Here is a 15,902-nt window from a genome sequence, read left to right on the forward strand (position 1 = left end):
CAGTTTGTGAGACGACCCCCAAACTCTGAATTTAAGCCACAGTTCACATTGAAGACAGTGAAACATGGTGGTGCAAGCATCATGATATGGGCATGTTTCTCCTACTATGGTGTTGGGCCTATATATCGCATACCAGGTATCATGGATCAGTTTGGATATGTCAAAATACTTGAAGAGGTCATGTTGCCTTATGCTGAAGAGGACATGCCCTTGAAATGGGTGTTTCAACAAGACAATGACCCCAAGCACACTAGTAAATGAGCAAAATCTTGGTTCCAAACCAACAAAATTAATGCCTTGCAGATGTGAAGAAATCATGAAAAACTGTGATTATACAACTAAATACTAGTTTAGTGATTCACAGGATTGCTAAAAAAGCAGTTTGAACATAATAGTTTTGAGTTTGTAGCGTCAACAGCAGATGCTACTATCATTGTGAACACCCCCTTTTCTACTTTGTTTTACTAATAGCCCAATTTCATAGCTTTAAGAGTGTGCATATCATGAATGTTTGGTCTTGTTGGATTTGTGAGAATCTACTGAATCTACTGGTATCTTGTTTCCCATGTAACAATAAGAAATATACTCAAAACCTGGATTCATCTTTTTAGTCACATAGCAGTACTATTATTCTGAAAACTACTGTAAATGAAATACACAGAGTCAGCCGCTTCAGGGTGGGGTTGATTTGCATGCAAAGGTTTGTCGGAATATATTTGCATCTGCAGCTACCTCGAACGATGAGCAGCCAGAACGCAAACACATCACATGCTGCAACTACAAAATCTAATGCGCCCACTAGGGTGAACATCTGACCTTCAACCAGACCAAGCTGATAGAAGTACAGTTTGGGGTTTTTGAGGCACTTTGCTGTATATTATCATCTCTAAGCATTCGTGAAGGAAGTGAAGGCATTCTGGGATGCACATGTTTTTATTTTTACGTTGTATTTTGTTACAGGGGGAAAAGAATCTATGAAATTCCCATGTTAAGATTTTTTTAATGGATTTCATTTGATGCATTGACATAAGAGGGGGAGGAGGGAATAACTCCACATCATTAATTAATCTTTCCTCCATGTAAAATAAAGGAAAATCAGACTGAGAGAGCAGATGCACATATACAGGTCTCACTAGCTCCCTGAAGAAAAATATTCTTCAGCAGTGACCAAACGTCAGTGAGTTATTATGTTCTGCTTGCGGAAACCAGACACATGTTGGATGATTTATGGAGCTGTGGCCGCAAATTGACATCAACTGGCCTTCGCACACACACACACGGTTGATTGGTTTTCCGGCAGCACGGCATCATTCAGGAATATATATCATGTGATCTATTTTGGTTCTGCTTTTCTATTCAGTCAGTGAACGCTTCTGTTACACCGCTGCAGCCGTTATTTTCCCAAATACCAACATTCAGTCGGTTTCTTCCCCTACAATTCTAAATATGGCATGTGAGAAAGTAATAATAAGGCGAGTTGTAAAAACAGTCTGAGAGAGCAGGGAGAATTTTGAAAATTCAACATGTGACATTGCATCTTTTACTGCAATGGGATGTTTGTGCATCTATGGGTGTTTGTGGTGAGTCAGACAGATTGATGATCTCATGGTAGTAGAGGACCCTCCCATTGAACCCATGACCATTGTTTCCTGAGCAAGGTTGGAAGGTGGTTTGTAGATGACTGGATGATATTAAAGAACATAAGTCACGTTTAACTCCACCAGAAGGCTACATCCAAGCTGACTGCCATGAAATTGATATTTGGAATATTTTCTTCTATATAAATGTAGGGTTTTTTTGGGGGGGTCAATGAATTCCATCTATTTTCTACACCCGCTTACTCCAGTTAAGCATCATGGGCGGGTCTGCAGCCTATCACAGCAGTCATAGGGTGTGAGGCAGGGTACACCCTGGACAAGACGCCAGTCTGTTGCAGGGCCACATATAGTGTACAGTATCTGGAAAGTATTCACAGTACTTCACTTTTACCACATTTTGTTATGTTAGAGCCACATTAAAAAATGGAGTAAATTAATTTTTCCCCTCAAAATTCTACTCACAACACCCCATAATGACAACATGACAAAAATCACGTGTACATAAGTATTCACACTTTTCACACAATACTTTGTTGATGCACCTTTGGCAGCAATTACAGCTTCAAGTCTTCTTGAATATGATGCCACAATCTTGGCGTACCTATCTTTAGGCAGTTTTGCCCATTCCTCTTTGCATTTTCAGATCTCTCCAGAGATGTTCATTCCTATTGAGGTCTGGGCTCTGGCGGGGCCACTCAAGGACATTCACAGAGTTGTCCTGAAGCCACTCCTTTGATATCTTGGCTGTGTGCTTAGGGTCATTGTCCTGCTGAAAGATGAACTGTTGCCCCAGTCTGAGGTCAAGCGCGCTCTGGAGCAGGTTTTCATCCTGGATGTCTCTGTACATTGCTGCATTCATCTTTCCATAAATCCTGACGAGTCTCCCAGTTCCTGCCACTGAAAAACATCCCCACAGCATGATGCTGACACCATCATGCTTCACTGTAGGGATGGTGCCTGGTTTTCTCCAAACATGATGCTTGGCAGTCATGCCAATTAGTTCATTCTTTGTCTCATCAGACCAGAGAATTTTGTTTCTCATGGTCTAAGAGTCCTTCAGGTGCACTTTGGCAAACTCCAGCTGGGCTGCCATGTGTCTTTTACTAAGGAGTGGCTTCTGTCTGGCCACTCTACCTTACAGGCCTCATGTACAAAGGCTGTGTATGCACAAAAATGTGGAGTACACCCATCTCCACGCTAGCATTCAGATGTATCAAAAATGAAATGACCGTAGAAGTGTGTGGTGCACCACGCAGAAATCATGAATGGCATACGCACGTTTCTGCAGATATTGTTCCACTGTTGACACGTAGAGGTGATGCTGGGAATTTAATAGTGTGAAAACAAGAAGTCTTTATAGTGATGTGGACACCAGAGACACGCTTATGAATTTCAATTTATTTCATTTTATATAACGCCAAATCACAACAAAGTTGCCTCAAGGCACTTCACACAAGTAAGGTCTAACCTTACCAACTACTAGAACAAGCACACAGATGACAGTGATAAGGAAAAACTCCCTCTGATGATACTGAGGAAGAAACCTCCAGCAAACCAGACCCAATCCTTAGGCCATTCTAACAGTTAAAAGGTTTTGACAAAGTTTCACAAAGCTGAAGAAACAGAAAACAGGAAATCAAAGCAACATTTGCTGCATCAGCTTCAGGTATGTCATCTCGCGGTCAGTCTAGCATCCCACTGTTAACAGACACCACTCCCGTGCATTGCCCTCCACACCTCGGACAGAGAGAAAAAGAGCAGAATCAGTCAGCCGGAAAAAACACATCTAAGGTATAATTCATCAGCAGCAATTAATCGACAGGAAAGCAGAGGAAACACTAAGGTGATTGCTGACCACCAGCCCTAAGCTTCACTAACAATCCCAGAATTTAGATAAAGTTGAGGCCGAGCCCTGTTCCATTACTAATAAACTGAAATTAAAAGGATAGGAAGTATAGTTCCATACTATGCCAGTGTGCTAGCCATACGAGAGGGAAAATAAATATGTCTTAAGTCTGGACTTCAAAGTCTCTACAGAGTCTGACTGTTTTATCTCCATAGGGATGTCATTCTACAAAACAGATGCTCGATAAGAGAAAGCTCTGTGGTCCGCAGGATTTTTTATTCACCCTAGGGACACAACGCAGATGTGTCCCTAGGGTGAATAAATATAATAAATAATATGTGTGTGAGATTGCCAGCAGTTATCGGCATGTTTAAAGCAGGGGGCCTAAGACGGACCCCTGTGGAACCCCATATTTTATGTCACCAAGGTTAGAGGTAATGTTGTTGTACAAGACACAATGAGAACAACTGGTTAGGTATGATGTCAACCATGCAAGGACATTCCCAGTAATCCCAAAATGATTCTCCAGCCTATCAAGTAGAATATGGTGATCAGCCATATCAAATGCAGCATTATGAACAATTAACACCCCCACGTGTTTGCAATTATATGGGTGGATATAAAAGTGTGCATAAAGTGATGGGGAAAATTGTATAAACAATGGCTGCATTACCATTGTTAGAGGACCTTGCAAATAGTGCAGTCCAAGATGAGTGTGTATTCAGGGAAGGTGAGGATTTACTTGCAAGTGACAGTAATTGGCACATAAGCTGATTCTGTATACCAAGGCCACTGTTACTGGAGTTGTGTGCAGAACTGCACCCAGCCCAGAGCACAATACCGCAAGGAGCCAGGCAGTTGTCTGGAACAACACAGGTGCTGACCACGCTGGGGTTCCTGGGAACAGGAGCATTCCAGCGGGAACTAGCCGATCGGTCAGGAGTGCCAGTCAACCTTGAGCTGAGCCATGCCAGCTGTGTGGAACACAATCATCCGAATGTCATCCAGGTATATCACATTCAAACAGTAAAGTGCAATTTGCAGTGAGAGCCGGTTTCCCTAATGTAATTGGAGCAATTGACTACACACAAATGCATTGGGTTAAGTTGGGAACAGGCTAAAGGCTGGCACGATACGCGATGGGTGGCTGCATGGTTAAATAGTTTATTTGTGTAATTGTCCCGAACGAAAACCAGTGTGTGCACATTTGGGCATGTGCACATTTAAATATGTTTTTTATTATTATTATTATTATTATTATTATGTTTTCTTTTTCTTGATGGTGAAATTGGAGCTGCAGATTCTTAACAGGCCTCCGATTGTCTCCCTGCGTTCAGTATTTGTCAATAAATGTGTGTGTAAAGTTGCGAATGTCACACACTATCAGCCACAGCGCAACTAATTTCTTTGTTACTTCAGTGTGTGTGCACTGCTCTGAGCTGACTGCATTTACGGACTTACACATGCACACACTCCCACTAACATTTTTCCCGTTTCATGTTTATTCCAGTTGCAAGGGTACCAAATAAACTATCCCTGCATGTCTCCATGTCATTTCCATTCATCTGTAGCTCCCAAATAAACCTACATTTATACAGGCGAAAATATTCTAAATATTGATTTCCCGGTGCCCATCTTGAGGAACCTTGGGGTAATTTTTGATCCTACATTGTCCTTTGACCTCCACATTAGAAATATTACGAGGACTGCTTTCATCCACCTGCGAAATATAGCGAAGATTTGTCCCATCCTCTCTGTGGCTGATGCTGAGACCCTGATCCATGCATTTATCTCTTCTAGATTGGATAACTGCAATGTTCTATTTTCTGGTTTACCGCAGTCCAGCATTAGGGCTCTCCAATTGGTTCAAAATGCTGGAGCCAGACGTTTGACACGAAGAAGAAAGTTTGACCACATTACACCCATTTTGGCATCCCTTCACTGGCTTCCTGTCCCAGTGAGATCAGATTTTAAGGTTCTGCTACTAGTCTATAAAATTGTTCATGGACTGGCACCTCCCTACCCAGCTAACCTGATTAAACCTGGGACAGGGCTTTGCGCTCTAAGGGTGTAGGACTACTTTGTGTCCCTAGCGTGAATAAGAAGTCTGCAGATCATAGAACTTTCTCTTATCGTGCCCCTGTTCTGTGGAATGATCTCCCTACATCAATAAAAGGCAGATTCTGTGGAGACTTTCAAGTCCAGACTTAAGACGCCCTTATTTTCCCTTTCGTATGGCTAGCATACTGGCATAGTATAGTTCTACACCTTTTACTCTTTTAATTCATTTTATTAGGAAACGGAGCATGCTATGGCCTCAACTTTACCTAAATTCTGGGTCTTTTAGTGAAGCTTAGGGCTAGTGGCCGGCGATCACCTTAGTATGCTATTTTTCTTGTTGTTTAATTCTGTAATTAATTTAATTGTGTAATTCTTGTCTTTCTGGTGCCTGATTCTGTTTTTTCTCTCTGTTTAAGGTTCAGCTCCATCCATAGATGGGTGTGGTATTTGTCCCTCCTGTCCTGTGTGCCAACAGCATTTCCTGTGTATTTGTTCTGTAATTTATGTATCATGGCCCAAGCAGAGGGTCACCCCTTTGAGTCTGGTCTGCTTGAGGTTTCTTCCTCAGAGGGAGTTTTTCCTTACCACTGCTGCTCTGGGGGTTAGTAAGGTTAGACCTTACTTGTGTGAAGCGCCTTGAGGCAACTCTGTTGTGATTTGGTGCTATATAAATGAAAATAAATTGAAATTGAAATTGAAAAATTTGAATTTAGCCCTCTGGTGGAGTTTGACCAAACTTTTGAGAAGTATACAGGGCTTATTTCTTTTAATATCATCCAATCATCTAAAAACCACCTTCAAACTTTGCTCAGGAAACACTGGTGACATGCTCAATGGGAGGTTCCTCTACTATGGATTTATCCATTACATATCGAAACCTACCCTTTGAATTTTTGAAACAGATGATGTCTCAAAGTACCACGACTGACAGAGGCCTTGCCACTTTCAAATTAAGACAGCATGCATAAACATGTTTATTTCTGCTCTAAGGTTAAACATTTTAACATGGGCTTCTCTGGCAATCTACTCTCTTTTGGAGCCAACTTGCAACTTTTTCTTCTTCTGGGTGGGCCTCATTTTGGACAGCTGGAGGTTGCTACTTCCAGTGGACTCAACCATGTTTGTCCTTTTTTAGCATTTTATGACAAACATCTGACATAATATAGCTTGCCATACAGTTAGTTGTACTAATGGACCACTGAAGAAATCTTAGCTCCACTATTTCCACTGAGTGGAATTTTATCCTTATTTAATTTGTACATTAACACAATTAGCGCTAATTACCAGGAATCGATATCCTGGTCACATAAGCTCCAATGATAGTCTGTGAGGAAATACGCTGGGCATAGTTTTTAATACCTGCACCCAAGTCACCCGTTATGAAAATCGCCATCCTGTATGTTCTCAGCAGCATGCATGGCGTTTGGCACATTTGTATTCTGTCAGGATTGAGTGACCAGTATTGGGCCATGATCTTAGTTTGGCTAAAAGATCTACAGTCACTGCTTCTCCTTTACATGAGATCACAAACTTTAATTTCCTTCACTTTGTCAGTTGGTCTAGTGATTGATTGAAGCAGTATTTATGTGGCCTGCACAGGATAGAAATGTAACCATTCAAGCATTTTCCACTACTGCTTACTGACGGCGTTCAGGATTTCTGTGCATTTTTTATTTGAGACTGAAATCAACCACACAGCTTTAAAAAGAAATCAAAAGCAAAACCGCTGTGTGATGAAAATTGCCTGTTAGAAGTGCACGAGGTGGCACTCTGCAGCACTCTACAGCATTTGTGCGGGAGTCATTTAGAGCTGCTTTCTGAAGACTCCTCTTCACATTTCAATAACGCACTGATGAGAAATTTCCTCCAAACTCGACTAAAGTGTGGTGAAAAATAAACAAAGTGCTTGCAGCCGGCAGCCGTTCAGACAGACGTCTGATCGTTTTTTGTTTCGGGGGTCTTGAAATCCAGAATCGGAGACCAAACTGACAAGAAAGTGCATCATATCTTGTTTTGCACCAGAAGGATTATGAGTTATGTTTTGTCCAAATGCAAACCGTCGTTGTGGCAATCACTCTGTGACGAGGATGATTGTCTCTTGATTGACCTCTGGACAGAATGGTGGACGCCGAGATGACTGAAGAGGTCAAGTCTTAAAGTGCACTGTTTCTGTCAGATACTGCATATGGTTGCTGCGGGAAGCTTCTGCCGGTCAGGATCTTGCTCTCTCTTTCCTTCCTCTTTCTCCTCTTCTCCTGTGTGTTGTTTGTCAGCATTTTTCCCATGTGGATCTTTGTTCGCCAGCTGGCTTTGTCCCTTGCCTCTTCTTCCCAGACCTTCCAGTTAATGGACCAACTCTTCAGGTTGTGCTTCAGGAGGTCCTTGTAGCATTTTTTCTGCTCGCCACTGGACCAGCTGGGAGTAGACGATCTGCTGTCATCCATCCTAATTACGTGGTCCACCCACTGAAGTTGGTTCTTGATGATGACACGCTCTATGCTCTGGAGCTTGGCTTCAGCCAGGACACTGATGACCGTACGGTGGTCTTCCCACTGGATGTGGAGGATACTCCTCGGGCAGCATTGGTGGGTCTTGAGGGTCTTCAGGTGGCAGCTGGAATTGGTTCAGGTTTCAGATCTGTACATCAGGGTTGGCATGACAATTTTTGTCTCACGTCGAAGGTCTCTCTTGTTGAAAACACAGGTGTGATGCCGGCCAAAGGCAGGTCCGGCACACTTAAGTTGGGGTTGGATCTCGTCATCGATGTCGCCAGATATAGATTTGCAGAGGGGCCTTGCATTGCTCTGAGAGGAGCACTTTTTTAGGCCAGATGTGTAAAGTCGTATTTAATCAGGGTTTTCTTCCCCAGAAAATTTAAAAAATTTGAACTGTTGAATATGCAGTTATAACGTAGTTTGAGAAGCAAAGAGCATTCTTATGTCTGACTCATATGAACAAAGCACAAGGCTGTCGCACAAATGCAGACTAAATGCATGTGAGCACAGTTAAATGCACCTCTAATATTGGGCGACTGAATAGGATTTAAAAACTTCATGCACCTCCTTTATGCACCAAATGCAAGTACTGGCTAAATATTCTCTAGAGACTGTTTATTATTGTTGCCACTAGGACATGCAACTCATACACAACATGAGTTATCCATAACGGTAAAATTCACTGTTTCACTCTTTGCTAGGACGCTCCGTAGTCCTTTATTAAAGAAACGCCGTATATCCATCTTAGTTCAGCATACTGTAGGTTTTTTTCACTTCTCACTCTCTTTCACAGCTACATAGGTCCAGTATAGTCAATACTCTACACATCATTTCCATTTTATGTTTTCGTTTTACCCAGATCATTTCATGAACCAATCAAATCATTCACAATTATTTTAATAAAAATCACATAAATAAGTATATTGGAAATTTGTACAAATTGTAATCATGGTAGCCTGAATTTTTTTTTTTTTTACATGCTCCTCTGTCCAGGGCGGTCCCAACTGACTCCGAGGGCGGGCATGGCACCTTAAGGCCCGCCCATGACACTGGGTATCGATGTTGCCATTTGATGACACATGGCTGCCCAGGTATGGAAAGTAGGACAGGTTTTCCAGGTCGTGTCCATACAGTTTCACAGCAGAAAGCTTTGGATTGATGATGCTGGGTGAAGGCTTATACACGATCTGTGTGTTCTTCAGGTTGATGTGAAGGTCAAGTTTGGTGTAGGGTTCATCGAAGGTTTCAAGGATTTTCTGAAGACCTTCTTCCGCAAAGGACGACACACTGCTGTGATCGGCATACTGGAAGTTCAGGAGCAAAGTGCTCGTGATTTTCTTCTTGGCTCTTAGTCGGCTCAGGTTGAAAATTTTTCATCCACTCTGTACATGTTATCAATTAGTGGTAGCACCTTTCTGACCACCTCAGTTTTTGTTGTCTATCAGGGTTCGTAAGTGTCATATACGAAATTTCATCACGTGCTTTTGTTTTTCTGCTGCAGAGCTGGTGACCCTCTGGATGTGGTAATACAGACAGGTTAAGGTGGGGCAGACTGTTTAGGGTACCTGTTCTAGCCCCCTCCCTATTCAGGGTGAGCAGAGTGCATCCTAAACAGGGCTGCTCAGTTGCAGATACAGCTACCAAAAAACCCTCCTGCTTTTTCCAAGAGTCTGATGACTGAATCACACATCTTCCACTGCTGTAACCATTGAAGGCCCAACAGGAACCTTGAATTACGAATTCAAGGTTCCTGTTGGGCCACTGGGCACACAAAGATTCCCCCACCATACTTCACCCCAACAGGCAATCCCCTACTTGAGCCATTACCCATGTGCCATGTCGTGGACATGGGCTTGGAATTGGATAGCCCCTAGTGCACGCATGATGATGATGATGAAGAATCACCCCACTTCCTGAGTAGATGTTTTACTGGCTGTATATCAGCTTGACTTTGATGTCAAATTACTCCCAAGATACATTCCCAACATCCCAAAACACCCATGAGACATCGTTTTGTTTATGCTCTGCACGAGAATCTACCCAGGAATTCCAGCCAGTCCGCTCTGTGTAAACCTGATCCAGTCAAATCCCAGAGGCTATGCAGAGAGGTTCCTGCTTAGTACTTGAATGGGAGACCTCTTCAGAAGACCAGGGGCTGTGTATGTTTCTCCAGGTAAAACTGGGCATACGGCAAAAAACTTGTGCCAAATCCCCATATGGATCTCTGCTGGATTTGGTTTGGTGACTCCATACAAACAGGAGCAACCACAAGGCAAAAAACAACACGACTCTACCCAGGAAGTTTACACAAATCACATAACAGAAAGTGCATACCATATGTATTATTCAATTTATTTTGGTTGAGCAAAATAAACTGGTCCAAACCAAGACAAGAACTGTCCACCATTTTGAAAAAATGAAGGAGAGTAGCACCACCTAAAGGAGAACAACATCTATCCTCACGGTGTTTGTTGGTTGCTGTATAATTTTTGTCAATTTGCATTCGCGCGCTGTCAAAAATGTTACAATTCTTAATCAACCATCAGTCGAAATATTTGTTGTGTCTTGTACATGTGACTATATAATGTATTTGGCACTTGAAATTCACTTTAAAATGCATATTTTCCCATTTACTACAAATTTTGTCACACAACTGGCTTCCATCACCACCACCTTATAATCATAATCCTAATGTAGCCCCTCCAAAATAACTAAATAACTAAAAACTCTAGAGCTGCCACGTGGTTTCTCAAATGCAAATGCAAAAAAAGAATCATTCAAAGCTGTTATATTGTGTAATTGTTCTTTCTTTGCCAAACTGATCTCTGCTACATTTCTTGAAAATAATACCCACCTTCCCTGCCAGCCCTGTTTTATATCAAGCTATTGTTTGGTTGTGGAAAACCGGAGTTGTGCACTTTAGAACAAAATACATTTTAATTAGATCCTGCTGCTTACTGTTGTTCAACTAATAAACTTCCAGCAAGGCCGTATTGTTCAGAAAATAGCAGAAGGTGATGCTGCTACAGGCCAACAGCATAGTCGCTGGTGTGAGGAGCGGCGGATGTGAGTCATTCTACCATCACAACTTCATCATGTTTAACTCCAGAGTGTGGACAAGCGGCAGGAAGGCAACGAGCTCGGAGAGAAAAGAGAAACCTGAACACTGCTCCAGCACGCGCTGATGACTGAAATATGATGTTTAGTCAGACAGCAAATTATGTGCAGCAGACCACACAACTGAACATGAACACACACACACACAGATGTCCAACAAATCAAAAATGTGGCTCAGGGTTAAAACCAGGAGATTGAATCCAAGTCCAATCCAGATGTTGAAGATTCACTAACGTGCGGGTAAAGTATTGGATCCTTTGCTTCCAGGCAGCAGCTACTTGTTTAACAGAAACACAAATCTAATTTGAATGCTTATTTCATCTACAATACTCTGCAAAACTCTTTAGTATACTGCTGTTTCTGCATGGGGTTTTTTTTTCTGCGTGTTTTTCCATCATTGCCATGTTAAAAAGTGTGTAAATCCTTTAAATTTTTCTTCAAGGACTATTGCTTTTAAACATTTAAATAATTTTCCTGCACATTTAGTGACAAACTGGAGAACCTCCGTCCATCTGAAGTTATTGTACTTGGCCCCACAAATCTTAGAAGCATGGTGTCTAACCAGATCGTTACTCTGGATGGCATTTCCCTGATCTCTAGTAATACTGTGAGAAATCTTGGAGTTATTTTTGATCAGGATATGTCATTCAAAGCGCATATTAAACAAATATGTAGGACTGCCTTTTTGCATTTACGCAATATCTCTAAAATCAGAAAGGTCTTGTCTCAGAGTGATGCTGAAAAACTAATTCATGCATTTATTTCCTCTAGGCTGGACTATTGTAATTCATTATTATCAGGTTGTCCTAAAAGTTCCCTAAAAAGCCTTCAGTTGGTTCAGAATGCTGCAGCTAGAGTACTGACGGGGACTAGCAGGAGAGAGCATATCTCACCCGTGTTGGCCTCCCTTCATTGGCTTCCTGTTAATGCTAGAATAGAATTTAAAATTCTTCTTCTTACTTATAAGGTTTTGAATAATCAGGTCCCATCTTATCTTAGGGACCTCGTAGTACCATATTACCCCATTAGAGCGCTTCGCTCTCAGACTGCAGGCTTACTTGTAGTTCCTAGGGTTTGTAAGAGTAGAATGGGAGGCAGAGCCTTCAGCTTTCAGGCTCCTCTCCTGTGGAACCAGCTCCCAATTCAGATCAGGGAGACAGATACCCTCTCTACTTTTAAGATTAGGCTTAAAACTTTCCTTTTCGCTAAGGCTTATAGTTAGGGCTGGATCAGGTGACCCTGGACCATCCCTTGGTTATGTTGCTTTAGACGTAGACTGTGTTTCATAATTATTGTATGGCCTTGCCTTGCAATGTGGAGCGCCTTGGGGCAACTGTTTGTTGTGATTTGGCGCTATACAAGAAAAAAGTTGATTGATTGATTGATTGATCTTGACTCATCAAAGATTCAACCTTTTGTTGATGCTGCTTTTGTACCAAATCATGATTACAGTCACCTGTTGGTATCACCTGTTTGAAATCATATCAATTGATCCCGCCCCATCCCAACTTTTTTTTAATGTGTTGCAGGCATTAAATACAGGAATGGATTATATTAACATATGAAATGAATTCCAAGTAAATGTAAGAATCATTGCAGGGTTTTATTTTGTTTTTATTTGCATACTGTCCCAACTTTTTCTGATTTGGGTTTATAAACCCATGATGTAGCTTAACAACAGAATAGAAAAAAAAACCTGTGATTTTGGTTGTACTTACAGTATACACACGATTTCAGAGCAAACTTTTCTGTGGTTTTGTCTTGATTAAAGAGGTCATTTTTGGTCACGTCTTGCAGCTGGTTTTCCTGTTTGTTTGTTTGTAGAATCATTGTGAAGGAAGCTCTAATGAGATCTTTTTTGGTTTTACATGTTATTACCAAAGATATCTTGAATGCGTCGAGAGGAAATATTTCTTCATAAGGATATGATCTGATCACGTAAACATGCATTTCCTGTTATTGAGGAACTTACAGTTGCTCTGGCAACACAACTAACTCCCCTGATAAAATTTCCACTTATGCCGTGTTCATTTGTTTGACCTTTCGTTTCCTGATAAAAGGTCGTGCAGAAGGCTGCACAGCGACCAACATGAACTGAGCATTAATGATGAAAGTTTAATGTAACAGATGAGGTTAAAATCTGTTTGGAGTTCATTCACACTGAATTTTATGGGGCGTTTTATTGTTTCGTCACATTACCACAATATTTTCTTTTTGGCGATGAGCCATTAGACTTTCCTCCCCCATGATAACTGCAAACTGACAGCATGCAATCAGGAAAAGAAAGCAGAATGGCTGTGGCGTAGAGCTGAATTTAACGTGGCTACAGGGTTGGAGAAACAGAGTTGGATACTGTGGTTTCCAGCATGATGAAATTAAGTAGGAATGCTCAGAAAATTGCTCCTTATTTACTACAACTGCAGGTCAGGACGGACCAAGAATCTAAGATCTGTTTGCAGATTCTGCTGTCTCCTATTGCAGATTTTTGGCCCCAGTTTCCCTACAGATTTCAAAATTCACAAACTGGGGCCAAATGTTTTAAAAATACCAGGCAAAATTCACATTACCCACTATTATACAGTATATCCACTTACATATGAGTGTAACAGATTATTGGCAAATACACCTGAGTATGTGCAATTCCCATTATATGATTGTTACTTCTGCTACCCCCTCCCCCCAAAAACTTTTCCAAAAAGATAAAAAATGTCTCCATTAACATCTCAAAACTGTCTTCTGTTGAAGAGCAGCACAACATACTTTTTGTGGGTTTCTTGTTGCACAGGAAAATCAAAAGGAGGCTTCTGCTCAGATTACTGTCTTTTGTACGCAAGTGTACCCCCCCCCCAAACTGCACCAATTAAATCTGATTACCTACATTCTGGCTCATGATTCATCACAATGTCAAAAAATTTTAAAATAAGTTTCAAACCTTCCTGACTGCTCACATGGTTCTTCAATGCCACTTTTACCAATGGTTACCAATGATGAGGTGATGGACTAGTGGTTAAGCACTGGGTTTCAGAACAGAGGATCCTCAGTTCCATTCCCAGCCTTACCAGAAAATCACTAAGTGCCCTTGGGCAAGGTCTTTAATCCCCGCGTTGCTACCGGTGTGAAGGGAGCGCCTTGCATGGCAGCACCCTGACATTGGTGTGTCTGTGTGAATGGGTGAATGTGAGGCATAACAGTAAAGTGCTTTTCAGATGGAAAAGTTTCAGGCCCTGATTGGAATCCAAGTTTTTTGTTTGTTTGTTTGCGCCAAAAAAGTAGATAATCTGCCATCAAAATCAATAATGAGAGACCACCCTATCACATCAGAGGTCAAACAACTTGCTAAAAATTAAGTGAAGCCATTTTCCTGCAATTGCTCATGGATCTGCACCAAAATGTAACCCTGTGACCCATTAAAGTTATAAGATATCCATTTTTTTTTTGTAATTTTGTTGTCAAAGAAACAAAACAAGTGACAGCATAACCCATGGGAAAAGTTTTCCATGAATTCCTGGGCTTCCAGATGTGGATCATACCGCAATTATTATCAGACATTTGTTACACAGACTGGTGTAACATCTTTTTTAAAAATGATGGATGACTGTATATTCTAGTGCATTTTCTTCAGTATGTCCTGTAAGAAGTCAAATACCAACATACTAACAGATATGGACAGATATGTAGACATACATGTCTACATATCTGTCTGGTGAAACCAGTAGTATGCTCCACATATGGAATCTGGTAATTCCGGTAAAATATACACTATAAATTAACTACCTGTTTGACATAATTGTTTAATGTTTCAAAACTTTCAAAAAACTGAAGTTCTGTTACCACTTTCATGGATATGCATCCCACAAGGCCAAGATCTACAACCAAATGTGATGTAGTGCACGATTCATCAGAAAAAAAGTTTTCAGAAAATGTTGTTAAATGGTAAATGGATTGCATTTATATAGCGCTTTTCCATCTGCATCAGACGCTCAAAGCACTTTACAATTATGCCTCACATTCACCCCAATGTCAGGGTGCTGCCATACAAGGTGCTCACTACACACCGGGAGCAGTAGGGGATTAAAGGCCTTGCAGTCAGGTGGGGATTTGAACCCATGATCTTCTGGACTCAAGCCCAACACCTTAACCACTAGACCATTACCTCCCCTGTTCTCTGCATAACATCCTAGGCAAAGTTGAAAATGGTCAAAGGACTCATCCCTTAGTTTCTGGGGCGTTAAATAAAAAAAGGCATGACTTCAGTGAAAGGATCCTTTCAGTCGTCACTTCTGTAATGAGCAAATGTCTGATTTTGTGGTGACATCATGTTTGTCGCATTTGGTCATCGTCATGGCGAAGCTGAAGAAAAGATTCCAGAAAAGACTCTCCTTGTCCGACTGAGGATATGCGATATAATCCTGACTGACAACAGTTTCCCACAGACCAGGACCCATCAAGTCTCTGATGTGGGGATAACTAATTGCCCTAGCAACCAAAAAGTACCCAGGCAACCACACAAAAGCACAGGCAGTTTTGAATGTTTCCCAAACTTATGTGGAGCGTGAAGTAATGGGAGAATCAAAGGGTAACAGAGATAAGGACCCTGAAAGAACCTGGACTTTGTCTGAGGGCTCGAAGTGCACAAATCCATTATTCACATGAGAGCATCATAACATGCAACAGTAACTGCAGCTAAAAGTTCTCCATTCAGGTTCTCAGTCTTATAAAAGTAACAAAGTAAAACCCATATAATTGTATTTTACTAAGAAAGATAAGTAGCTCCTTCTGAACTGG

Source organism: Thalassophryne amazonica, chromosome 19 (genome assembly GCF_902500255.1).
Source record: "Thalassophryne amazonica chromosome 19, fThaAma1.1, whole genome shotgun sequence".
Lineage (NCBI taxonomy): Eukaryota > Metazoa > Chordata > Actinopteri > Batrachoidiformes > Batrachoididae > Thalassophryne > Thalassophryne amazonica.